General features: G+C 37.2%; 1 protein-coding gene across 3 annotated transcripts in view; it reads left to right on the forward strand.

The window, feature by feature from the left end:
• LOC150103650 (uncharacterized) overlaps window positions 1-25,733 on the forward strand; it is a 374,591-nt gene extending 348,858 nt beyond the window's left edge. For all 3 annotated transcript variants that reach the window (XM_090398370.1, XM_090398369.1, XM_090398371.1), the window contains exon 16: window positions 25,285-25,733. The gene's annotated coding sequence lies outside the window, so the exon portion shown is untranslated. The remainder of the gene's footprint in view (window positions 1-25,284) is intronic.
• The last annotated feature ends 864 nt before the right edge of the window (window positions 25,734-26,597 follow it).

Below are 26,597 nucleotides of genomic sequence, written 5' to 3' on the forward strand. Positions count from 1 at the left end.
AGCTTGTCATACTTACCAGCCCGGTAATTCCACATGTACCCTGTCTTACTTGTAAATTCTATATATCTTACCCTTTTGGGTAAGATATATAGATGACATCTTTACTATATGGCCTCACAACAAAGACTCCTTACCTTCTTTTTCAAACAGTATCAATTCCTTACATCATCGTATAAAGTTACTATGGAAATGGAAAAAAACAACCAGTTGTCATTTTTAGACATTCTCCTCATCTGGTCACCTTCAAATACTCTTACAACTACAGTTTTCAGGAAACCAACATTCACAGGTCGGTATATTCTTAAAGAATCAGCCCATCATCCTTGTCAAAAAACAGGAATCATAAAATGTATAACCAGAAGAGCCAAAACTAATTGTTGTACTTCTAATTTTCTACTATCCAACAACACATGGAACTCAGTGGCTTTTCCGAAAAGAGTACACAACATCTTCCCGATTCTTATAATCCACCACTAAACAACAAAGATTCAACACGTCAAGTTCCAATTCCATACATCTCCAGGATTTCAGAACCTATCTAAAGAATTCTGAAGAAATATGAGTTAACAGCTACGTATTCACCTATTAACAAATTATCTTCCCATTTTCCTTCTCCTAAAGACAAACACTCAACTATGTCTCTTCCTGGAGTTTATCAAATTCCCTGCAACTGTGATCTCTCCTATTTTGGACAAACTGGATGCTCACTTGAAAAAAGAATCCAAGAACATAATCCTCCATTCATCACAGCAAACCTGAAAAATCTGGATTGGCTCAGCATGGGATTGAAACTAACCACAACATCTTTTGGTCAAAAACTCGCCTCTTACATAGATCCCGCTATAAATTTGAATGCTTATTCAAAGAAAGCATAGAGGCATTACTCCATCGTCCTAACCTGAATCGGAATGACTGTATATCTGTATCAAAAATCTGGGAAAGTCTAATCAGGATAACTCATTAAGTCATATTATTTTTATGTTATTTAATATTATTAATTAATATCTTTATTTCAATCATGTCTCTGCTTAATAATATTCCCTTTAATACTTAGCGATATAACATCATGTGGCTTGTTCTATTTTTAAATGATCTATTGTTAGTATTCCACCTTGTATTTTTTAAAACTGTTCTTGTAGTGCCACTGAAGATGGTCTGCAATTTTCAGACCGAAATATTTGGCTAATTAAATATCTTTCTTGTGTTTACATGCTTATATTATTCAATAGAGTAAAGAACCAAGCTGATCACCCCATATGTACTAGTTACAACTGTTCATAATCTCATTCTGTGTGAAATGTGGTATCCTGGTGCAGAAGCCATTTACAGAAGTCTCTTCAGCACTCATGATCTGGTAGTTTGAGAGTTTAAACAGGATTATACATGAAATGGATACAAGACTTGGTCATGCAAACTTGCTGCACTGTTGATCTGGAAATTAGTGACAATCAATAGTCTACCTGATACAAGTACATTACTTCTTTCCAGCTCTTAGACAGAGATTTGGAGAAATGGATGCCCTTTAATTTGGATATGCTGTTGCAGATACCTTTAAATGTGAAGATATTCGGCAGCTCCACTGTGTTTCTCTCTACAGCATTATTCATTGTCGTCGTCATCAAATTCCTGATATGTACCCTCAAGGAGTGTACGGGATATGATAGTACTGCATAAAAAACTTGCCCCACTACTAACTTTCTATCTACAATTTTTCTCCAAATCAATCTATTACCTGTTAAGACTACAGCATTATCGGATCTTATATTTCTGTCTTTTAATGCACTTTTTACTGTATAAATCTACCTATGTTTTGGTCTTCCTCTGGGTCTTTTTCCTGCTAACCTGGCAAAGAACACTTGTTTTCTAATCTTTCCTCTCCCATTCTGTTTAAGTGACCATACCACCTGAGATTAGCTCTGTTAACACGTTCTTGGATACTAACAATCTCAAGTTCTTTTCTAATATCCTAATTTTTAATATGACATTGCCACTGATGCCATCTGTTCACCTGTTTAATCTGTCTCAGGACTCTCATATCTGTGGTCTCTAGTCTTTGGTCAAGTGTTTTATTTCTAAACCAGTTCTCAGATTCAAATTGGCTTGAACACTGTCTTGTATACAGCTAATTTAGTGTTTTGACTAACTCTCTTATTCCATATTCAGTTGACTTCCTATCATACCAGCTTTGTTGATTCTGTTATCTATTTCCATATCTAATTTACCATCTTCACTAAAAACCGTGCCTAAGTAGCTGAAATGTTCTATAGGTTCTCCATTCAAAATGCAGTTGATATTTTCAGTGCTTCTTCCTATTTTCATTATCTGTGTCTTATTATTACTGACTTTCATTCCAAATCTATTACAACAGCAATTGAATTTAGTCAGAGAATTTTGCAGACTTGCAGCAGATTTATTTAGAAGTATAACATCATCTGCATAGAGTAAAGAGCTGAGATTAACATCTCCAATTTGGATATCAGGTTTAATACCACTTTCGTTCATAATGTGATCCATATAGATAATAAACAACAGAGGGGATAATATACATCCTTGTCTGACACCATATTTAACATTAAACCATTTTCCTGTACTTCAATTCTAACTGCTGACTTACAACTCAAATAAACACTAAGTGTTGCTTGATATAATGCCCCATCGACACCATATAACTGTAGCGTATTGAATAGCTTCTCTCTTGGCACCTTATCATATGCCTTTTCCAGATCTACAAAACTTAAATACAGATCTTTGTTATATTCCCATGCTTTCTCACCTATTTGTCGTAAAGTGAAGATCTGATCCTGACAGCCTCTATTTGGCCTAAATCCAGCTTGTTCTTCACCAAATTTCCTTTCCACAATCCTTCTCAACCATTTCTCAAATATACTTGAATAAATCTTACCAGGCACACTCAGTAGGTAAATACCTCTGTAATTCTCACATTGGATTTTATTTCCCTTTTTATATATGAGTACTATTAGAGCTCTATTCTAATCATCTGGAATTCGTCCTTCTGTCCAGGACCTCTCAAACTATGCAGTGCAGCCACTGTAAGACTTTTTTACCCCTCCGTACTTGAGCATTTTTGGTCAATATCATCTACTCCTGCTGTCTTTCCACATTTCAGGCTTTTGATGGCTCTTTCTACTTCAAGTATGGATATGTATTCCTGATTGCATGTCTGTTGAGTGCTCTCATCACTGCTTGTTTAATTTAGCAATTTTTCGAAGTAATTACTACATACATCAAGGTTATCTTTTTCACCAGTTTTCATGTCACCTTTACCATCTTTAATTCCTTTTACAGCACTCTTTCTTCCATTTCTGAGCTTTTTCAACAGCCTCCAGAATATTTTGCTGCCTTCCTGATATTTATTTTCTATGCTCTTACCAAAGTCTTCCCATGATTTTTGTTTAGCTAGTTTTACATAGTGTTTAGCTTTCTTACATTTTCCTCTGTATTCTCTAAGAGCACAAGCTGACTTATTTGCAGGAACTTTTGATATGCTTTCTTCTTTTTCTTCACTGCCTCTTTAACTTCCTGTGTCCACTATGGGGTTCTGATTTTTCTATCCTTGCAGACAACCTCATCACATGCCTCTCTGCCTGAATCAATCAATGTTTTCTTCAGGATTTGCCACTGAATCTCCAAAGTTTGGTTCCTGTCCTCAAACTCTTTCATTTTTTCTTGAATAATGGTTGTATATTTTAGTCTACAGTTTACATCTGAGAGCTGTTCAACTTTTATTTGTTTTAAAACTTTCTTGCATGTACTTGTTTTCAATGAAATTAAATTTTATCCTGCTCAAGACTAAATGGTAATTACTTCCAATTTCCAGTTCTCTGTACTCTCTAGTGTCCTGCACCAGTGGGAAATCATCACTATCAACAATAACAAAAGTCAATGAGACTTTTCTTATTCCTTTCCTCTTCTCTCCATGTAAATTTGTGCAGATTTTTATGTTGGAACATTGTGTTAGTAATAACCAGTCCATGTCCTGAGCAGAAATCCAACAGGTATTTGCCATTATTATTAGCTTTGCTCTTTTCTCCAAATTTTCCCAAAATATTTTTGTAGGTCTGACAATCATTTCTACTCTATTGTTTAGATCTCCAACAAGGATCAGCTTTTATTTTTTCATTGTCAGTTGCTTTCTCTAAAGCCTCAAAAAATTCCTCCACTTCTACCTTAGGATAACCTTCTGTGGGACCATAGGCACAAATTAATCTTATTGTCCATACCCCATTCTGATATTTGTCCACATCACTACTTGATATTGCTTGCCATTCAAGAAGATTAACCTTATATTTTGTGTTCAATACTATAGTTACACCTTCTTTTCCCTGATTGTCATTGCCTGAATATAACATTTTGTATTTATTATTCAGAAAAATCTCACCATATTTTGTTTTCTTTGTTTCAGCCACCCCTATTATGTTGATCTGGTACTTATCCAATTCCTCAGCTACCTCTATTTCTTTGCCATTCAGGCTTCTTATGTTGATAGTACCGTTTGACTTTTTGCAATTTGCCCTGGTTCCCCGACAAAAACAGTGGGTCCTTGTTTAACCGGGTGACACCCCAGCCGGCATGAAATTCTGTCATATTGTACCATCAATTTTATATTTTGGTTTAAGCCAATAAGAATATAATTTGGTCAGCTAAATCCCAAATTTAACCAGCCCATCCTCATTCGTTTAGTAACCAGGTAGATACCGAACAGGATGCATCCTGAGAAGGTGAGGATTGGACATTAGGTCAGAAGCCCTGGTTGGTTCTCTGCATTCTTTTAAAGGCAATGTGGAGGTCTCCTCTCAGTTATACTTTGATCCTTAAACACGCCTACAGTATTATTATATCTGTTAATTCATCAGATGAATAATCCACATGCCATAGAGCACAATGAACACTTGAATATCAACAGTATGTGTATGTACAAGTCTTCAGACTGAATTTTTTTTGTTTTTTTCTGTATTTGCAGCAATTTCACAGTTATACTTTTCTTTTTTTTTTAATGTGACTCCTGTCCATGAAAGGATTTTGTAAACCTATACATAAGTACGGTGGTGGGGGTGATAAGGTTTTCTCTATTAATTTTATATTATTATTATTATTTGACACCTTCTTAAGGGTCAAAGGGTGCTTAAGGGTCATGGGGTGCTTAAGGGTCAAAGCTGTATAACTGAGAGGAGACCTCCACATAGCCTTTCAAGGAATGCAGAGAACCGACCAGAGCTTCTGACCTAATGTCCAATCCTCACCTTCTCGTGGTGCACCCTGTTGGGTATCTACTTTGATACTGAACGAACGAGGATGGGCTGGCAATTTGGGATTTAGCCGACCAAATTGTATTCTTATTGGTTAAACCAAAATAAAAAATGATGGTACAACATGACAAAATTTCATGCCGGCTGGGGCGTCGCCCGGTTAAACAAGGCCCCCGTTGTTTTCGCCAGGGAACCAGGGCGAACAGCGAAAAGTCAGCTACTGGAACAAATCTGAAAACAAACCCCAACTCAACATCACCAGAGTTAAAGATCGGTACTATCAACCTAAGAAGCCTGAATGGCAAAGAAATGGAGCTAGCTGAGGAATTAGATAAGTACCAGATCGACATAATAGGGGTGACAAACAAAAAATACCAAAACTGGTGAGATCTTTCTGAGCAATAAATACAAAATGTTATATTCAGGCAATGACAATCAAGGAAAAGAAGGAGTAGCCATAGTATTCAACACAAAATACGAGACTAATCTTCTTGAATGGCAGTCAGTCTCAAGTAGAGTAATGTGGGCAAATATAGGAATGGGGAACTGGACAATGAGACTTATTTGTGCCTATGGTCCCACAGAAAGTTCTACTAAGGTAGAAATGGAGGAATTTTTTGACGCTTTAGAAAAAGCAACTGACACAATGAAAAAGGAAAAGTTGGTCCTTGTTGGGGATCTAAATAGCAGAGTAGGAAATGATTGTGAGACATACAAAAATATTTTGGGAAAATTTGGAGAAAAGAGCAAAGCTAATAATAATGGCAAATATCTGTTGGATTTCTGCTCAGGACATGGACTGGTTATTACTAACACCGTGTTCCAACATAAAAATGTGCACAAATTCACATGGAGAGAAGAGGCTAGGAATAAGAAAGTCTCATTGACTATGTTATTGTTGATAGTGATGTTTTCTCCCTGGTGCAGGACACCAGACTGTACAGAGGATTTGAAATTGGAAGTGATCACTATTTAGTCTTGAGCAGGATAAAATTGAATTTCATATTGAAAAGAATAACATGTAAGAAAGTTTTAAAGCGAATAAAAGTTGAGCAGCTCTCAGATGTGAACTGTAGACTAAAATACAGAAAGATTATTGAAAAGAAAATGAAAGAGTTTGAGAACAGGAATCAAACCTTGGAGATTCAGTGGCAAACTCTGAAGAAAACATTGATTGATTCTGCCAGAGAGGCATGTGGTGAGCTTGTGTGCAAGGATAAAAAAAATCAGAATTCCCTGGTGGACACAAGAAGTTAAACAGGCAGTGAAGGAAAAGAAGAAAGCATATCAAAAGATCCTGGCAAATAAGTCAGCTTTTACTCTTACAGAATACAGAGACAAATGTAAGAAAGCTAAACAGTGTGTAAAACTAGCTAAACAAAAGTCATGGGAGGACTTTGGCAAGAATATAGAAAATAAATATCAAGAAGGTGGCAAAATATTCTGGAGGTTGTTGAAGAAGCTTAGGAATGGAGGAAAGATTGCTGTAAAAGGAGTTAGAGATGATAAAGGTGACATGAATACGGTAGAAAAAGATATCCTTGAAGTATGTAGTAATTACTTTGAAAAACTGCTAAATGAAACAAGCAGTGATGACAGCACAGTGATAAAAAACACTGACCAGGCATGCAGTCAGGAATACATATCCATACTTGAAGTAGAAAAAGCCATCAAAGGCTTGAAATCTGGAAAGGCAGCAGGAGTAGATGATATTCGAACAGAAATGCTGAAGTATGGTGGTATAAAAGTCTTACAGTGGCTGCACTGCATAGTTCAGAAAGCCTGGACAGAGGGATGAATTCCCGATGATTGGAGTGGAGCTTTCATAGTACCCATATATAAAAAGGGAAATAAAACTGAATGTGAGAATTACAGAGGTATTTCCCTACTGAGTGTTCCTTGCAAGATCTATGCAAGTATACTTGAGAAACGGTTGAGAAGAATTGTGGAAGAAAAGCTTGGTGAAGAACAAGCTGGATTAAGGCCAAATAGAGGCTGTCAGGATCAGATCTTCACTTTACAACAAATAGTCGAGAAAGCATGGGAATATAACAAAGATCTGTATTTAAGTTTTGTCGATTTGGAAAAGGCATATGACAAGGTGCCAAGAGAGAAGCTATTCAATACGCTGCAGTTATATGGTGTCAATGGGGCATTATATCAAGCAATACTTAGTCTTTATTTGAGTTGTAAGTCAGCAGTTAGAATTGAAGGAAGTACAGGAAGATGGTTTAATGTTAAATCTGGCGTGAGACAAGGATGTACATTATCCCCTATGTTATTCATTATCTATATGGATCACATTATGAAGGAAAGTGGTATTAAACCTGATATCAAAATTGGAGATGTTATTGTCAGCTCTTTGCTTTATGCGGATGATGTTATACTTCTAAATAAATCCGCTACAAGTCTGCAAGATTCTCTGACTAAATTCAATTGCTGTTGTAATAGATATGGTATGAAGGTCAGCAATAAACAGACAAAGACAATGAAAATTGGCAGAATCATTGAAAATGTCAACTGTGTTGTGAATGGAGAACCTGTGGAACAAGTAAAACATTTCAGCTACTTAGGCACGATTTTTACTGAAGATGGTAAATTAAATATAGAAATAGACAACAGAATCAGCAAAGCTGGTATGGTGGGAAGTCAATTGAATAAATTCATATGGAATAAGAGAGAAATTAGTCGGAACACTAAATTAGCTGTATACAAGACAGTGTTCAAACCAGTTTTAACTTATGGATCTGAGAGCTGGGTCAGAAGTAAAACACTTGACCAAAGACTAGAGACTGCAGATATGAGAGTCCTGAGAAAGATTCGAGGTGTGAACAGATGGCATCAATGGCAATATCATATTAAAAATGAGGATATTAGGAAAGAACCTTGACATTGTCAGCATCCAGGAATGCGTTAGCAGAGCTAATCTCAGGTGGTATGGTCACTTAAATAGAATGGGAGAGGAAAGTTTAGCAAAACAAGTGTTCTCTGCCAGGTTGGCAGGAAAACGACCCAGAGGAAGACCAAGATATAGGTGGATTGATACGGTACAAAGTGCCTTAGACGATAGAAATATAAGATCTAATAATGTTGGAGTCTTGACAAGTAACAGACTGATTTGGAGGAAAATTGTAAATAGGAAGTTAGTAATGATGTAATTTTTTCATGTAGTACTGTCATATCCTGTACACTCCTTGAGGGTACATGGCAGGAATTTGATGATGATGATGATGATTATTTGACACCTGAAAGGAGTCCAAAGACTCATCGAGGAAGGGCACCTGCTGTACAACTTTGTCTCCACCACTCAATCCGGTAATTACGCCAACGCCATCTACCGCTAACCACCAGTATTTCCTCAAACAATCACAAACATCCATGTCCACAGCCGGATTCGACCCCTCAGCCTTTTGGCTGGAGAGCGGATACGCTAACCACTCGGCCAGCCAGGCTGGCCGAGTGGTTAGGGTGCTATTTTTTTTTTTTAATTTATTTTTTACAGGATTTTACATAGTCTAGAAACCTTGCCCACAAAACTAAAGATGGAACTTTTTAATCTGCTTCAGGTCTCCAATAATATATACTGCATCGATTCTGCTTTGTGTTTTGATTTCAGTGGCAGAGCTACATTCCATTACCAGTAACAAGTTTCGTTTTATGGATTCATTTGTAACTGACCAACTGCTATTCTTTTGACAGCTAATAAATCACTGATCCACAACTGGTTGATTTGTTTCCTTTCCTTTTCAATCAAGACATAACAAACAGTAGGTTGACAAAGTAATTACAGGTATATATTCACAGGAATATTTCTGCTTACTAGCTCTAATCCAGAATATTTTAATAATGTGTTATAATGGGGAAATAAGTAACTTCTGCATTACTTGTTATCTCTTCTGGATCTGGCTCCCGCTAAAGGGACCTCAATGAAGGTTGAAATCAATCTGGGTGGCCTTTCTCGTAATGCATATATACACACTCAAAAGGTTGCATGCTCTGCATTATGGGATACTAAGGCCATTAATGTGAAGTCATTAGCATCTGTGTGTTAAGGCTTAAGTGCTGGGATGACATCATGTTGGAGATTTAATGGAATATTTACAACACTAGGAAAAAGCTAACTGGGAACAGTTCTCAAGAGAATTAGGCTTAAACTTGTCCAACATTTCATCTAGACTAGAAAATTATGGAAAGTTCATCAAAACTATTAGACAGCCTGCTACCAGGCACATCCCAAGAGGTTGTAGAACATATTATATTTCAGGTTTTACACAACAGAATGTGGAAATATATGAAAAATATTGTGACCTATGCCGGCCTGGTTGGCCGAGTGGTTAGCATATTCGTTCTCCAGCCAAGAGGCTGCAAGTTCAAATCCCACATAAGCATGGATGCTTGTTTGTCTTCCACCTTCATACATTCATTCACCCAAGTATAGATACACTCTCCTAGTATGGACTGGGTCACCATGGGAGTGGTAGACCCAAAACCTCCCTCTATGGGAGAGGCCTTCACCCTGCAGTGGGTAGAAAAATAATCTGTTCATCATCATTGTGACCTATATGATAAAGATCTATTTTCATCAGAAACAATTAATGCAGGAGCAAAACTTATAGCAGCACTGTCTGGAAAAAAAAAAAAAAAAGAAGTCGACAATGAGCAGAGAAAATTAAAAGCTTAGATATGAAACATAGTAGCAGGAAAGCCTGGCTCTTACTCAAAAAATTATCTGATGACCCTACAACAGCAGCAACTGAAGTTAATATAAATGCAAACCAAATTGCAACTCAACTATCTCTGAATGGTAAACAAGTACTGAAGGAAAAATACCTAAAGATTACATAAAAAAGTTAGGGATTCAGAAAATAATCTCTTCAAAGCATCATTTATTAAAGAGGACTTGGAAAATGCCCTAAAAGTCTTAAACCAGGAAAAGCTGCCAGTGTAGATGATATCAGAAATGAGATACTAAGGAATCTGTGAGAAAAGGCAACAGAGTGGTTGTTAGAATTTTTCAACTTTTGTTGGAAATTTGCTAAAATACCCAGCATATGGAGGCAAACAAAAGTAATACCTCTCCTGAAACCGGTTAAACCTCCTGAGGATCCAAAAAGCTACAGGCCTATAACTCTCCTATGCAGAATGCTGAAGCTGTATGAGAAGTTAATCTTGAACAGACTAAGTCCAGAAATAGAGAAAGTGCTGATAAAAGAACAGACAAGATTTAGACCAGGAAGATCATGCACTGGACAAGTATTAAATTTAACACAGTTTATTGAGGATACCTTTAAAAGGGGGGTTAGCAGCAGGAGCTGTATTTATAGATTTGATAGCAGCATATGACACACTAAATCTTAGAAAGCTTATAGACAAAATTTACAGCATGACAAACAGCTATTTGTTAGTGGAGATATTTAGGTTGCTGCTGTTCAGAAGGAGATTGTTTGTTGATTTTCAAGGAAAAAAGAGCAGATGGCATATCCAGAAAAATGGTCTACCTCTACGGAAGTGTGCTATCCCCCCCCCTCCTTTTCAATATATATACTAACGACCAACCTATAAATCCACGGTCAAGAACCTTCTTATATGCAGATGACCGGGCAATACCTTATAGAGCAAAATCCTTTGATAATATTAAGAAGCAGCTTACAAGAGCTAGAAACCCTTACTATAAGGAAAACCAACTGAAACCAAATCCCAATAAAACCCAAATGTGTCTTTTCCATCTCAATAATAGAGAGGTGAGGAGAGTTGAACATAGAATGGAATGGTGTGAAATTGGTCAATTATCCAAATCCAACTTACTTAGGTGTTACACTAGATAGGACCTTAAATTATAAGCGACATATAGAGAAGACAGCAGCTAAAACTCAAACATGTAATAATATTCTGCGCTGATTAACATCATTTCGATTGGGTGCAAGTACTGTGCAACTCTGCACTGGCAACTTGCCTTTCGACAACCAAGTATGCTAGCCCTGTTTGGGAAAGATCATCACATATCAAAATTATTGACAAGGTTCTTAATGAAACATGTCGGCACATTACCGCCTAAAAAATTGACAATCTATACTCACTGTCTGGTATTGCACCTCCTCATATCAGAAGGACTACATAGAGTAGATATGAGCAGAAACAACAACTAAATGATGAACAGCATCCTTTGTATGGACATGTTTCAGTACATGGGAGGCTAAGATCAAGGAAACGTTTTATTCACTCACTGAAACTGTTGGTTGATTCCATAAAAGCTACAAGGTCAACAATGTGGCGAGAACAATCTCCAGAGGCTCTCTGAACTGAAACGAATCTCTTCCTTCCAGCTTAGATCTAGACTGGCAAAGATGGGAGATGTTGAATAGATTTCATTCTGGAAAATCAAAGCAGAATATGGCAAATGGGGGGCTACACAGACAATGACAGTTGCTCATTTGGTGAAACACAAACCATGGATCATCTTCTGCAGTGCTGCTTAACCACCTCACCGGCTGTTATGGATCAAATACGCATCCTCTCATGCTTCGTGTCCATCATATATTTCAATGTAATATGAATGGTATTATAATTTTAATATGCACTTCGCATCCATGATAACTTTGATGTCTATAGACGTCTTGGCCGGTAGCGTGGTTAATAGACATTAATAATATATATGCCCGAGAAGATTTAATGCAGTGTAATGAAACAGCTTTAAAGTTGCTGGATGAGTGAAATTTAACATTTTATGTTTTTGCATAATATTTTATGCATTTTTGTCTTTTAATTGCTTTTAATATGCTTTTAATCCCTATTCTTTTAATGTCTATTTCTTTAAATGTATGCTTTTAATCATTTATGTGTATGCACTTACATTTTCTGTAGTTTGCTCACAAAATAAATAAATACTAGGAAAGGATTAAAAGCTAATTTTGATGCTTCCAGTATTTTGTTTTAATCACCGAGACATCTTCAGGGATTACAAATAACTCTTGTAATGCATGTGTGCACACACACACAAAGACAACACAATACTAAATGAAACATGTGGGTGACTAAAGTCCTATCTAGGTGGTGTGCCCTCTATGGGCATTTGTATGTAGCCTAGGATGTAAAGTGAGACCTCTGTGACAATTATTATTTCCCAAACTTTGGGAAGTTTTATGCATCAGCATAAATTTGGTTGATTTCTGAGTGCCGCTACAGATTCTAAGAACAGTCTTTCCTTTTTAAATTTACTATGAAAAGGAAAGGCTGTTCTTAGAATCTGCAGTGGCATTCAGAAACAACTGAATTTAAATAAATATGGATGCATTAAAGTTTCCGAAATTTGGGAAACAATAATTGTCAGAGGTCCCACTTTGCATCTTAGGCCACCTATAAATGCCAATAGAGGGCGTACCACCTAGATAGGACTTTAGAGTCACCCACGTATTTTATTTACTATTTGTTGTCTTTGTGTGTGTGTGTTACAAGCGTTATTTGCAGTGACAGACGAAATATTGGAAGCATTAAAATTAGTTTTTAATCCTTCCCTAGTGCTGTAAATATTCCATCAAACCTCCAACATGATGAAGTCATTAGCCTCTATAAACAAGTAGCCTAGTCAAGAAGGTATTCTACTTGCAAACTTTGTTTGCTTACACATGGATAAGGATTAAACAAGAATATAATTTTTTGGCATCTTTAACATAATTTACAACCAAGTGAAAAATCTTTCGACATAAGAATGATAACTCACTTATTCCTGCTTATTACTGTGTACTTCAATAATCAAGTAATACTGTGAGCTACTCTAGCTACATTAGCAGTAGCTCTCTAAACTTCAACTCTCCATCTGCTGCTACTACACCCCCCCCCACATCATTGGCTTCATCAATTTCCCTCAATGTGGTACATAGCATGTAAACTCTTTATCCCATAATGAATAACTTTACACTTTTCCACATTAAATGGGAGGAAGTGGATATGCAGACATCAGTGAGGCAGTTGAGTGTAAGAATGTTTATAATGTGCCCATGCCAGTATGAAGGACAAGAAATCAGAATGGGATAGTTAGTATAATGCATCAAGATAGGGGTGAGACAAATGGACCTCTGCATTTCATGTATAATAATGCCAGGAGTATTAGGAACAAGAAGGAAGAATTTTTGGCCTTGGTTGGCTCTTCCTGGCCACAGGTTATTGGCATTAGTGAAACGTGACTGACAGAAGATGATATATTTAGTGGGATAGAATGTGTAGGGTATAGTGTGTTCAGGAGGGACAGAGAATAAAATAGGGGGAGGAGTGTTATTGATGATAACTGATGAACTGCAATCAAGGAGAATAGAAGTTGTATTGCAGGATAGTGAAAGGAGCTCATTTGAGGCTATTTGGTGTGAGATTGAGACTAATGAAACAAAATGTGCAGTTGGGTGCTGTTATATACCAGGTGATGGGATAGATGGTGGAGATAGTATACATAGGCAAATTGATGAAATGAGTGGAAGGAGGGTAATTATTATGGGGGATTTCAACTATAGTAACATTGATTGGAAGGAGGAGAGGACACGTGAGGAAGGAACTGGATTTTATTCAGTTACTGAGGGATAACTATCTGAGACAGCATGTAATGGAAAATACTAGGGGTTTGAGGGTGCTTGACCTAGTAATAGCATCTGAGAATTTCACTGTAATGAATAAGACCATGTTGCCACCTATTGGTGAGAGTGATCATAGGATCTTGACCTGGGAGGTGGCTAAATGTGTGAAATTTTTGGTTAAGACAGTGTACATGTGGAATTACCGTGCTGGCAAGTATGGAGATTGCTTGGTTCAGTGCCATGGCATGTAAAACTACAAGGACCGGATGTTGATAGGGCATAGGAAGTGGTCAAGGAGCATTTGCAGGAGGTTATGGCAGACTATATACCTAGAGTCCGAATAGTAAATCAAGTAGGGGTTAAATGGATGAATAACACCATTAAATTTGAGTTGCAAAAAAAGAAACAACTGTGGAAGGAAAAGGTGACCTACAGGCACATGAACGGTATAAAGCGCATGCCAGAAGGGTAACAAGTGTGGTGAGAAAGGCAAAAACGGATTATGAAAGGAAATTAGCCATGCAAGCTGAAGACAATCCCAAACAGTTCTTTCAGTATGCTGTTAGTAAAAGAAAAACTGTACATGGCAGAATGATTTTAAGGAATGCCGATGGTAGGGAGGTGTTATATCTTCGTTATTGTTAAAGATATTGTCTATTTATTTGTATCTTTCTTTCTCTCTTCCTTTTATATATATATATATATATTTTTTTTTTTTTCTTACTTACTTCACTGATATAATATACTAATATGCTACTTCCTTAAAGTGTGCCTGACACGACTCTACCTAGGATTCCTTTTCAGACACTGGCAAATTTATTTTTTATTGCTGTGCCAGCCAGAGTCCTATAATATGAGCTTATTCAAAATTCAGGGAATATTACTAGGTTAATTGGCATTCATTCTAATATACACTAAATAGATACTGGTACTAATTGCAATCGTAGCCAATAATCTATTACTCAAACACTTTCATTAAGTTCCCTCCTGCTATGGTTCTAAATTTTTTGTTAGTGGTAATTTGAATTCTTGAAATCAGGCATGAGTCAGGCATATACAACAAAACATATTTATTGGAACAAATTACACTTTACAACTATAATTGGAATAGGATACTAAGCTTTTCAAAATCTCTTGCTAAGTTAGTTACTCAATGCTAATTTAACAAAACACTCACAGATCAAATTGCTAATCACACACAAACTATAAAACATTAAAACTAGCTAACTATGTTATTCTAAATCAAACTCTTATTGCATGCTACATTAAAAAACATTTCACAACCCGTTACTATTCTGGTATAGATCATCTACAAAATTACAAATTCACATATAATCTCATTCACATGCAGCTAAAATTTCACTCCTGACATTCCTTTGTTCTGGAGAATTACTCTATCTCAAAATACAAATCCTTATTATAGTCCACTATGAATTGTCCACTTAATATAATCTAACATTAAATTCTGTCTCATTCAAACATATAGTAAAGGTCTTTACGTTACCCAATCTTTTTCCGAAGGTCTGTTAACAGCCACGTGTTGTTCGGGTCCTCCTTTGATCTGTTCTTCTGCAATAGGCTTACGATTACGCTGTCCATTTTACATTCTTCCGGACTCGAACTTCTCACTGCCTCGATACAGTGTTGTCTCTGCTCCTACTTGAGTGGGACATCCGGCGACTGGCACAATTTCTGCGTAGGCCAATGATTAGCTTGCTGCTAATCATGGAATCTTGTTCAGCTTACTCAGAATGTCCACTATCCAGCATAATGGGACCCTCTCGCTCGTCCCTACTCTGTCCGCTAGTCAGGAATCCTCGAGGTGAAGTCAGGAACAACCAGAAAAAAAAGCCTCACATTATTGCACGCATTGCCTTATATATCATCCCTTCTTTTCCACACGACCCTTAGTTTTCATGCACTCAAGATGATCCTCAAAGTCCTAGCTGCCGTTAGGTGCTGTATTCTAGGAAATCTCACTTGCGTCATCTTCCTCATATGTAGTAGCTTGCGGCATTACAGCCGATACGTGTGTATGTAACTCAACCTTTGCACTCTGAACTTCTTTGGTGACTTATTAAGTTTAGGACAGCTTAATGGGACAAGATTATACTATTATTTCCTTATTACAAATTCATTAATCCGATAATCTTTCAGTTAAGTTTTCAACTACAAGATTTTTGTAGTGCGATTTACATGTTATTACACAACTTCCTATACAACATAAATTCAAATGCCAGAGCACTTTGCAAGAGTATATCATCCAGAGTATAAAAACTGTACATGGCAGAATGATTTTAAGGAATGCCGATGGTAGGGAGGTGTTATATCTTCGTTATTGTTAAAGATATTGTCTATTTATTTGTATCTTTCTTTCTCTCTTCCTTTTATATATATATATATATATATTTTTTTTTTCTTACTTACTTCACTGATATAATATACTAATATGCTACTTCCTTAAAGTGTGCCTGACACGACTCTACCTAGGATTCCTTTTCAGACACTGGCAAATTTATTTTTTATTGCTGTGCCAGCCAGAGTCCTATAATATGAGCTTATTCAAAATTCAGGGAATATTACTAGGTTAATTGGCATTCATTCTAATATACACTAAATAGATACTGGTACTAATTGCAATCGTAGCCAATAATCTATTACTCAAACACTTTCATTAAGTTCCCTCCTGCTATGGTTCTAAATTTTTTGTTAGTGGTAATTTGAATTCTTGAAATCAGGCATGAGTCAGGCATATACAACAAAACATATTTATTGGAACAAATTACACTTTACAACTATAATTGGAATAGGATACTAAGCTTTTCAAAATCTCTTGCTAAGTTAGTTACTCAATGCTAATTTAACAAAACACTCACAGATCAAATTGCTAATCACACACAAACTATAAAACATTAAAACTAGCTAACTATGTTATTCTAAATCAAACTCTTATTGCATGCTACATTAAAAAACATTTCACAACCCGTTACTATTCTGGTATAGATCATCTACAAAATTACAAATTCACATATAATCTCATTCACATGCAGCTAAAATTTCACTCCTGACATTCCTTTGTTCTGGAGAATTACTCTATCTCAAAATACAAATCCTTATTATAGTCCACTATGAATTGTCCACTTAATATAATCTAACATTAAATTCTGTCTCATTCAAACATATAGTAAAGGTCTTTACGTTACCCAATCTTTTTCCGAAGGTCTGTTAACAGCCACGTGTTGTTCGGGTCCTCCTTTGATCTGTTCTTCTGCAATAGGCTTACGATTACGCTGTCCATTTTACATTCTTCCGGACTCGAACTTCTCACTGCCTCGATACAGTGTTGTCTCTGCTCCTACTTGAGTGGGACATCCGGCGACTGGCACAATTTCTGCGTAGGCCAATGATTAGCTTGCTGCTAATCATGGAATCTTGTTCAGCTTACTCAGAATGTCCACTATCCAGCATAATGGGACCCTCTCGCTCGTCCCTACTCTGTCCGCTAGTCAGGAATCCTCGAGGTGAAGTCAGGAACAACCAGAAAAAAAAGCCTCACATTATTGCACGCATTGCCTTATATATCATCCCTTCTTTTCCACACGACCCTTAGTTTTCATGCACTCAAGATGATCCTCAAAGTCCTAGCTGCCGTTAGGTGCTGTATTCTAGGAAATCTCACTTGCGTCATCTTCCTCATATGTAGTAGCTTGCGGCATTACAGCCGATACGTGTGTATGTAACTCAACCTTTGCACTCTGAACTTCTTTGGTGACTTATTAAGTTTAGGACAGCTTAATGGGACAAGATTATACTATTATTTCCTTATTACAAATTCATTAATCCGATAATCTTTCAGTTAAGTTTTCAACTACAAGATTTTTGTAGTGCGATTTACATGTTATTACACAACTTCCTATACAACATAAATTCAGAACTGTGTGCTGTTAACCAGGTATTATCTGAGTTAGCCAAATTCTTATGTTAGACTCTGAATGAATAATTTCTTAAAATTCATCCATTCAGGATCTAACAGAGATCACTGAATCAGTCGATATAGTGGAATTACTGAGTGAGCACTTTGCAAGAGTATATCATCCAGGTGGTGACGTCTGTTTGCATCACCAAACAGACAATGTCAAGTTTGGTGACGCAAACTTGACATTGTCTGTTTGCTTACTTGGAAAAAATGGAGTAAAACCAGGTTTAAAATTGCTTGGTATCTTTCCCTATATATATCACCACAATTCCCCTATAAACTATTAGTTTATAGGGGAATTGTGGTGGATGAAATTGAGGTGAATAGTCTATTACAGAACCTTAATGTGAATACATCTGTGGGATTGGAGAAAGTATTTTTAACTTGGGTATAGTTATGTTAAAGATACCAAGCAATTTTAAACCTGGTTTTACTCCATTTTTTCCAAGTAAGCAAACAGACAATGTCAAGTTTGCGCCTGCAATTTATGCAAGACTAGCTGATCCCACAGGTAGTGCAAGACCAAGGCAACTCGTGGTAAAAGTGGAGCAAGCTCTGATCACTAATCTTAATATTTACCCTTAATGCCAAAACACATCTCCAAGAAGGGGATGTATGATGTTTTGTATTAAAGGCAAGGGGCCACTACCCAGACCGGTTTCGACCTTTATTGAGGTCTCATCAGTGGGAGCCAGGCTAGAAATACCAAGATTTAGTAATGCAGAGCTTGTAAGTATTTTACCAAAACAAGTTACCATAAGGTGTTATAACCTTATTAAATAAAAATCTCAGGAGGAGATATAGATGTAGAAAGTATTTTTAACTTGGGTATAGTTATGTTAAAGATACCAAGCAATTTTAAACCTGGTTTTACTCCATTTTTTCCAAGTAAGCAAACAGACAATGTCAAATTTGCACCTGCAATTTATGCAAGACTAGCTGATCCCACAGGTAGTGCAAGACCCTTTAATACAAAACATCATACATCCCCTTCTTGGAGATGTGTTTTGGCATTAAGGGTAAATATTAAGATTAGTGATCAGAGCTTGCTCCACTTTTACCACGAGTTGCCTTGGTCTTGCACTACCTGTGGGATCAGCTAGTCTTGCATAAATTGCAGGCGCAAACTTGACATTGTCTGTTTGCTTACTTGGAAAAAATGGAGTAAAACCAGGTTTAAAATTGCTTGGTATCTTTAACATCTGTGGGATTGGATGGTATATCAGCATGGGTCTTACGTGAAGAGGCTAAAGAATTGTCAGTGCCCTTGACCTTATTGTTTAATCTGAGTCTCTGGTCTGGTTTAATCCCGATGGGGTGGAAAGAGGGGAAAATAGTTCCACTGCATAAAGGAGGATCCAAGACTACTGTTGCAAAATACCGACCGATCAGCATATCACCTCACCAACCCTATATCCATTCCCATATCTTGAAGTTTATGGACCTGGCTAAGGCCTTTGATACCATATGGAAGTCTAATCCATAAACTGCAAGATATGAGAATGGATATAGGGTTGGTGAGGTGGATAGGAGGGTGGTTGATGAAGAGATATCAGAGAGTAGTTTACTCAGCAGTAGAGTTCGAAAGAAGGTCTATGACTAGTGGTGTGCAGCAGGGTTCTGTTCTTGGACCACTGCTGTTTATTTTGTTCATTAACGATATAGGGAAGGATCTGTGAGGAACGGTTCATTTGTTCACTGATGATGCTAAGTTGGGTAGGGCAATAGTGAATGCAGAAGATGTCAAAATTTTGCAGGATGATTTGGATAGATTGGAGGTATGGGCTAAGGAGAATGGATGTCAATTTAATGTGGCAAAATGTAAGGTTATGCATTTTGGGATGAAAAGATTAGCAGCAGTATATCACATTGGTGTAACTGTACTCCTGGAGATTGATGAAGCCAGGGACTTGGGAGTGTTGGTGGATAGGGAGTTGAAGTTTAGGGGGCACATTGCAAAAGTGGCTAAATCAGCTCATCGAATCACTTGGATGCTGAAGAATACTTTGATGAGCAGAGATAAGCAAGTTATTGTTCCTCTCTATCGAGCCTTGATAAGACCCCATCTTGATTACTGTGCCCAGATCTGGTCACCTAGGTTTCTTCTTGATGGGGAGGAGATTGAGAGGATCCAGAGGAGAGTCACCAAGATGATAGCAGGTCTATGGAATGAACCTTATGAAAACAGGTTGAAGATTTGTGGGTTGCAGAAATTGGTTGAGAGGCGGAAAAGGGGAGATATGATTGAGACTTATGCAATGGCACTATCTTACCCTCCTTCCACTCCTTGGGTACCTTTCCTGTGGCCAGACTTTTATTGAAAACCAAGGTCAACGGAACTGTCGGTTCTTTAGCAGATTGTCTTAAAACCCTTGGCGAAATTCCATCCAGTCCCATTGCTTTATTGGCATCCAGAGTACTCATTATTTGAAACACACTCTCCTCTTTAAACCTGGAACCTGTCCCTCTGGTATTAAAACCTACTTCTCCAATATGATTGTGACAGCACTTGTTTGGCCTGAACTCAGCTTGTTCTACAGTTTTTCTCAAGCTGATTTCAAGCATGCTTGTATAAATCTTACCTAGAACAATCAATTGGGAAATTCCTCTGCAATTCTCACATTCAGTTTTATTTCCTTTGTTTTGTTTAGATGAATACTATGAGCTCTTCTCCAATTATATGGATTATAATTGGAGAAGGTATAGAAGTTTTTTAGAGGTATTTCTGTTCAAATATCTTATACTCCTACCTTTCCGCAGGTGAGGTTTTTTTTCTTGCAGATAAACTTATATGTTGGTAATACATAACTCTCAGATTTTAGGGATAGACAACGTATACTAGAATATTAATTAACAACTTCAATTAATACCTCCTATATTTTGGTAATTTTACATTATCATCTTCAGGGATCACAAAGTAATGATATGTGCATGCAGGCACTCACTAAGCAAATAGGGCTGAAGAAAGCAACTGAAGTCGGTCCTAGAGTCCTAAAAGCGTGCCCCACTAGGGGACACCTTTAAGACTCGAGGACCAACTTCAGTTGCTTTCTTCAGCCATATTTGCTTAGTGTTAGTGCCTGCATGCACATATCATTATTTTGTGATCCCTGAAGATGTTAACGTAATTTGAGGTTTTGGCAGTATTGATATGTACTTCTGACTGAATCCCTTTATAATATTTTTTTTTTTTTGCTTCTCTTCTGTCACTGTTTCATTTAAGTCTTTCAAAGTAATAACCCCATATGTACAGAATACCTTCTATCTTCAGTTTTTTGTCATGTTTATCATCTGTATTTCCTTTCAGTATTCTCTCCTCCATTTCTAAGCCTTTCATTGGCATCCAAAACACTTTGAATCCTTCTTGATATTTATCTTCTTTGTTACTACAAAAATCTTCTTATGATGTTATTTAACTACTTGAACATATAGGTTAGTTTTTGTACATTTTTCTTTGCATTCTCTCAGGCTACATGTTAACTTACTTGCTAAGAACTCTCAATATGCTTTCTTCTTTTCTGTGTTAACTTTTTGAGTTTACCATGAATATTTTTATGCTTGCAGGCAGCTTCGCTACATGCCTTGCTAGCCAAATTAATGAATGTTTTCTTCAGAATTTCTAGAGAGTTTTCAAGACCTGGTTCTTGTGTTGAAACTCATTGATTCATTCATCCCTTCATTTTTTATTCAATAATATTTGGGTATTTGAATCTAGAGTTCACCTCTGAAAGCTTATCGATATTGATTATTTTTAGAGCTTTCTAACAGATTTTTCTTTTCGGTATGTTAGTTTTCATCAGGATAAAAATGAATAAAATAAACTAATTTTTTTTTTCCCCACATATTCATCATATTGTTGTAATGGCATTTTTATTCTTCAAATGAAAACTTTCTTATTTTAAAAACAAATAAACTGTGATAATTTTCTTGTGTAGAGGCTTAAGTGCTGTGAGGACATTATGTTGGAGGTTTAATGGATTTTTTACAACACTCAAAAAGAATTAAATTAGAATTTAATACTTCCTATATTTCGTCCTAGTCACTAGGACATCTACGGGGATTACAAAAACAATTAATGTAACATGCACACAAAAACTTACAATACTAAGCCCAACCACATGGGTGACAATAAAGTCCTATCTAGGTGGAGCGCCCTCTAAGGGCGGTAGTAGGTGGCCTGGAATGTAAGGTGGGACCTCTGGTGACGAGTGTTTCCCAAATCTTCGGAAGCTTAATGCAACCGTATTTGTTAAGATTTGGTTGGTTTCTGAGAGCTGCTGCTGCTTCTAAGAAAAGTCTCTCTTTCTTGAATTTCCTGTGGTGGAGCATGGTGGTTTTCTTCCATGATACTCTGTGGGTGGTGTCAAAAACATGGTCAGCCAAGCCTGAATGGCCATAGTTGTGTTTAACGATGTACAACTTGTGTTCCTCCAGGTGGGTGGATGCTGATCTGCCTGTCTGTCCAAAGTACGCAAGCTTACAGGAACAGGGTACTTTGTAAACTCCAGGCAGAGAGAGAGGGGAGGGAGCTGATCTTTCGTAGAACGGATAAGGGTAGCAAGTTTGCGGTAGGGCTTATATGCTGTGTGTAGGTTATACTTTTTTAGTATCTTGGCTATTTTTTCCAAAGTGCCTCGGATGTAGGGTATGGTGATGGCATTTTTAAAATCTTATTGACGAGAGGGATGGGGAATGGGGGAGGAATTGATTATTTTTTTGATACTGTGTTCGCTGTAGCCATTGGAGAGGAAAGTTCTGTGTATGTGGTTAAGCTCAGTAGTGAGGGCGGTTCCACTGGAACAAAGATTGTGGGCTCTCTTGGTAAGGGTTTTAATGATGTCGTATTGTGAGGGGTGGTGGTGGGAGATTTTGTGAATGTATCTGCCTGTGTGTGTGGGTTTTCTGTATACGGTGAAGGCAAGTGTATCATTAGGCAGGCGCGTGACTAAGGTGTCTAGGAAGGGTAAACAATTGTTCTTTTCCTTTTCCATAGTAAACTGGATTCTTGTATGTAGGCTATTGAGATGACCGAGGAAGGAGTCTAACGTGTCTGGGCCATGAGGCCAAATGGAGAACACATCATCTACATATCTTAACCAGATAGAAGGTTTGAGTGGGGCTGAGTCTATGGCTCGTTTTTCGAAATCTTCCATATAGAAATTGGCAAGGGGGGTGAGAGGGGGGGGACCCATGGCAGTTCCTTCTATCTGCTTGTAGATTTTGTTATTCCAAGAGAAATACCCAGAGTTGATGGCAAAGGAAAAGAGATCTAAGATGTCAGAAGGGAAAACGTTTTCCAAGAGAGATAAAGTGTCAGTTAAGGGAATATTGGTAAACAAAGAGGAGATATCAAAGCTTACTAATATGTCTGTATTGATCAAGGTTAAATTTTCTGTGAGGGCTTTAAAGTGGGTCGAGTTTTTTATATAGGAAGCTGAATTTCCAGTGGGGGGGGGGGGGGGGACAGAGAGTTGGCCAGCTGTTTAGACAGTCTGTAACAAGGTGCATTGGTGGCATCTACTATAGGTCTGAGTGGGGAATTGGGTTTGTGGATTTTTGATTGGAGTGTGGATTTGATTGATCAAAAATCCACAAACCCAATTCCCCACTCAGACCTATAGTAGATGCCACCAATGCACCTTGTTACAGACTGTCTAAATAGCTGGCCAACTCTCTGCCCCCCCCCCCTCACCAGAAATTCAGCTTCCTATATAAAAAACTCGACCCACTTTAAAGCCCTCACAGAAAATTTAACCTTGAACAATACAGACATATTAGTAAGCTTTGATATCTCCTCTTTGTTTACCAATATTCCCTTAACTGACACTTTATCTCTCTTAGAAAACGTTTTCCCCTCTGACATCTTAGATCTCTTTTCCTTTGCCATCAACTCTGGGTATTTCTCTTGGAATAACAAAATCTACAAGCAGATAGAAGGAACCACCATTGGTTCCTCCCTCTCACCCCCCCTTGCCAATTTCTATATGGAAGATTTCGAAAAACGAGCCATAGACTCAGCCCCACTCAAACCTTCTATCTGGCTAAGATATGTAGATGATGTGTTCTCCATTTGGCCTCATGGCCCAGACACGTTAGACTCCTTCCTCGGTCATCTCAATAGCCTACATCCAAGAATCCAGTTTACTATGGAAAAGAACAATTGTTTACCCTTCCTAGACACCTTAGTTACATGACTGCCTAATGATACACTTGCCTTCACTGTATACAGAAAACCCACACACACACAGGCAGATACATTCACAAACTCTCCCACCACCACCCCTCACAACAATATGACATCATTAAAACCCTTACCAAGAGAGCCCACAATCTTTGTTCCAGTGGAACCGCCCTCACTACTGAGCTTAACCACATACACAGAACTTTCCTCTCCAATGGCTACAGCGCACACAGTATCAAAAAAATAATCAATTCCTCCCCCATTCCCCATCCCTCTCTTCAACAAGATTTTAAAAATGCCATCACCATACCCTACATCTGAGGCACTTCGTAAAAAATAGCCAAGATACTAAAAAAGTATAACCTACACACAGCATATAAGCCCTACCGCAAACTTGCTATCCTTATCCGTTCTACGAAAGATCAGCTCCCTCCTCTCTCTCTGCCTGGAGTTTACAAAGTACCCTGTTCCTGTAAGCTTGCGTACTTTGGACAGACAGGCAGATCAGCATCCATCCACCTGGAGGAACACAAGTCGTACATCGTTAAACACAACTATGGCCGTTCAGGCTTGGCTGACCATGTTTTTGACACCACCCACAGAGTATCATGGAAGAAAACCACCATGCTCCACCACAGGAAATTCAAGAAAGAGAGACTTTTCTTAGAAGCAGCAGGAGCTCTCAGAAACCAACCAAATCTTAACAAATACGGTTGCATTAAGCTTCCGAAGATTTGGGAAACACTCATCACCAGAGGTCCCACCTTACATTCCAGGCGACCTACTGCTGCCCTTAGAGGGCGCTCCACCTAGATAGGACTTTATTGTCACCCACGTGGTTGGGCTTAGTATTGTAAGTTTTTGTGTGCATGTTACATTAATTGTTTTTGTAATCCCCGTAGATGTCCTAGTGACTATTACGAAATATAGGAAGTATTAAATTCTAATTTAATTCTTTTTGAGTGTTGTAAAAAATCCATTAAACCTCCAACATAATGTGATAATTTTCTTCAGGTTTATTTCTCTGAAATTAAGAATTATTTATATCCGTGGTAGAGGAGTTTTGGGTAATATGGAATACCATTTTGTGTGTATTATGATGGATTTTGTGTTTCTTGGGGGGAAGGGGGGGACCTCCCCACGATGAGTCTTTTGACTCTATGGAGGCCTGAATAATAATAATATTAATAATAATATATAAACAAAAACCCTGTATACATATGTTTTTTTTTTTGTTTGTTTGTTTGCTTGCTTGCTTTTTCCTCATTTCAAAGATCTAACGAATATTTTCTAACATAGGGTTCATCAAAGAAAAAGATGTTGGCTGTGTCATAACTCAGGAAATATGTCATAAGGATTTCAGCTGGCAGAAAATGAAAACAATGCAGACTGTCTTTAGTGTTTTGTGTATGCATGTACACACACACATTTCTTTTATTATTTATATCAACAGTAAGAGAAACTGGGCATATGGTGTGGGAGGAATGTCACTTTTGTTATTGGTAATTTTTTTGTCTTTTACTGATGTTTTACTCCCAAAATATGGATTATTCTAGAATATCTGTCGCACAATAATAATACTCAGGATATACCAAATGGCTTCTTTTTGTATTATCATTATGTAAAGGACCAGTGTGTTGCTCTCTTCCAGTACCTTCTAAATAAAAATATTTCTGCATCTCCTGCTTTATTATTAAGAAATTTGTATGGTGCTGTGAAGCAAAATAAAACTTATTCCTTAAAACTTGCTCCTAGTATGATTAAATTTTGCTACTTTGAAATACTCCATTATTTATTTTGGTGATTCAACGTCAACATTAAAACTTTTATACTGTTCCTGTGCTATTACATCCATACAGTTTCATTTCTTTTTTAAATAAATATTCTTTCTGAAATTTGCAGTAATATCTTCAAAGAAATATTTCAAACTAAATCCATAGTTACCCATAAGAAGGATTTCTTATTTTAGTGTTTTGTGTCATCTGTCATATTAAATGTAATTAATTTTGTTCTTAATTTTTTTATTTTAAGTTAATGGTTGTGTTTACAAATTTATCAATGATTCTGGTTCTCAGTGATTCAGAAATGTAAGCTAGCATCATTTATTTCTCACTTCATTGAAATGAGTTTAAAAAAAGGCAAAGAATCATTAGTGAAACATAATCTAAATGGCTAGTTTCATAAATTATTTAGTTTTGATTAATTCTTTTTATCAAAATGCATAGAAAGCTTCTGCTTGGTAGATGTGTTTTTTGAGTTGAGGATAAAACTAAGCATTTGAAAGTAGCAGTGGCATTATGGACTTTTATTCGAATGCACTTATTAATATCAGATCTTCATGGAGTCAGAAGACTCATTGCAATATGTTCCCACTGTCAAACACGAAGCTTATCAAACTGCCTGAAACTCATTCACTGTTTCTGCACTTGCCACATTCTCAAGCACTCCATCTCATCAACCACTCTCTATGCAGCAAACCTACTTTTTATATCCACTTTCAGCAGTTACCAGGGAGTCTGGGAAAAATCTTTTCTGCATTAATCTAGTAAAGCTCACTTACCGAACTTATGCCTTAGTCATATTACTTTGCCTCTTGCTATCGAAGAAGCTCT

The sequence above is a fragment of the Typopeltis vanoorti genome, chromosome 9, assembly GCF_054136105.1.
Source record: "Typopeltis vanoorti isolate ZY-2024b chromosome 9, IOZ_Tvanoo_1.0, whole genome shotgun sequence".
Classification (NCBI taxonomy): Eukaryota; Metazoa; Arthropoda; class Arachnida; order Uropygi; family Thelyphonidae; genus Typopeltis; species Typopeltis vanoorti.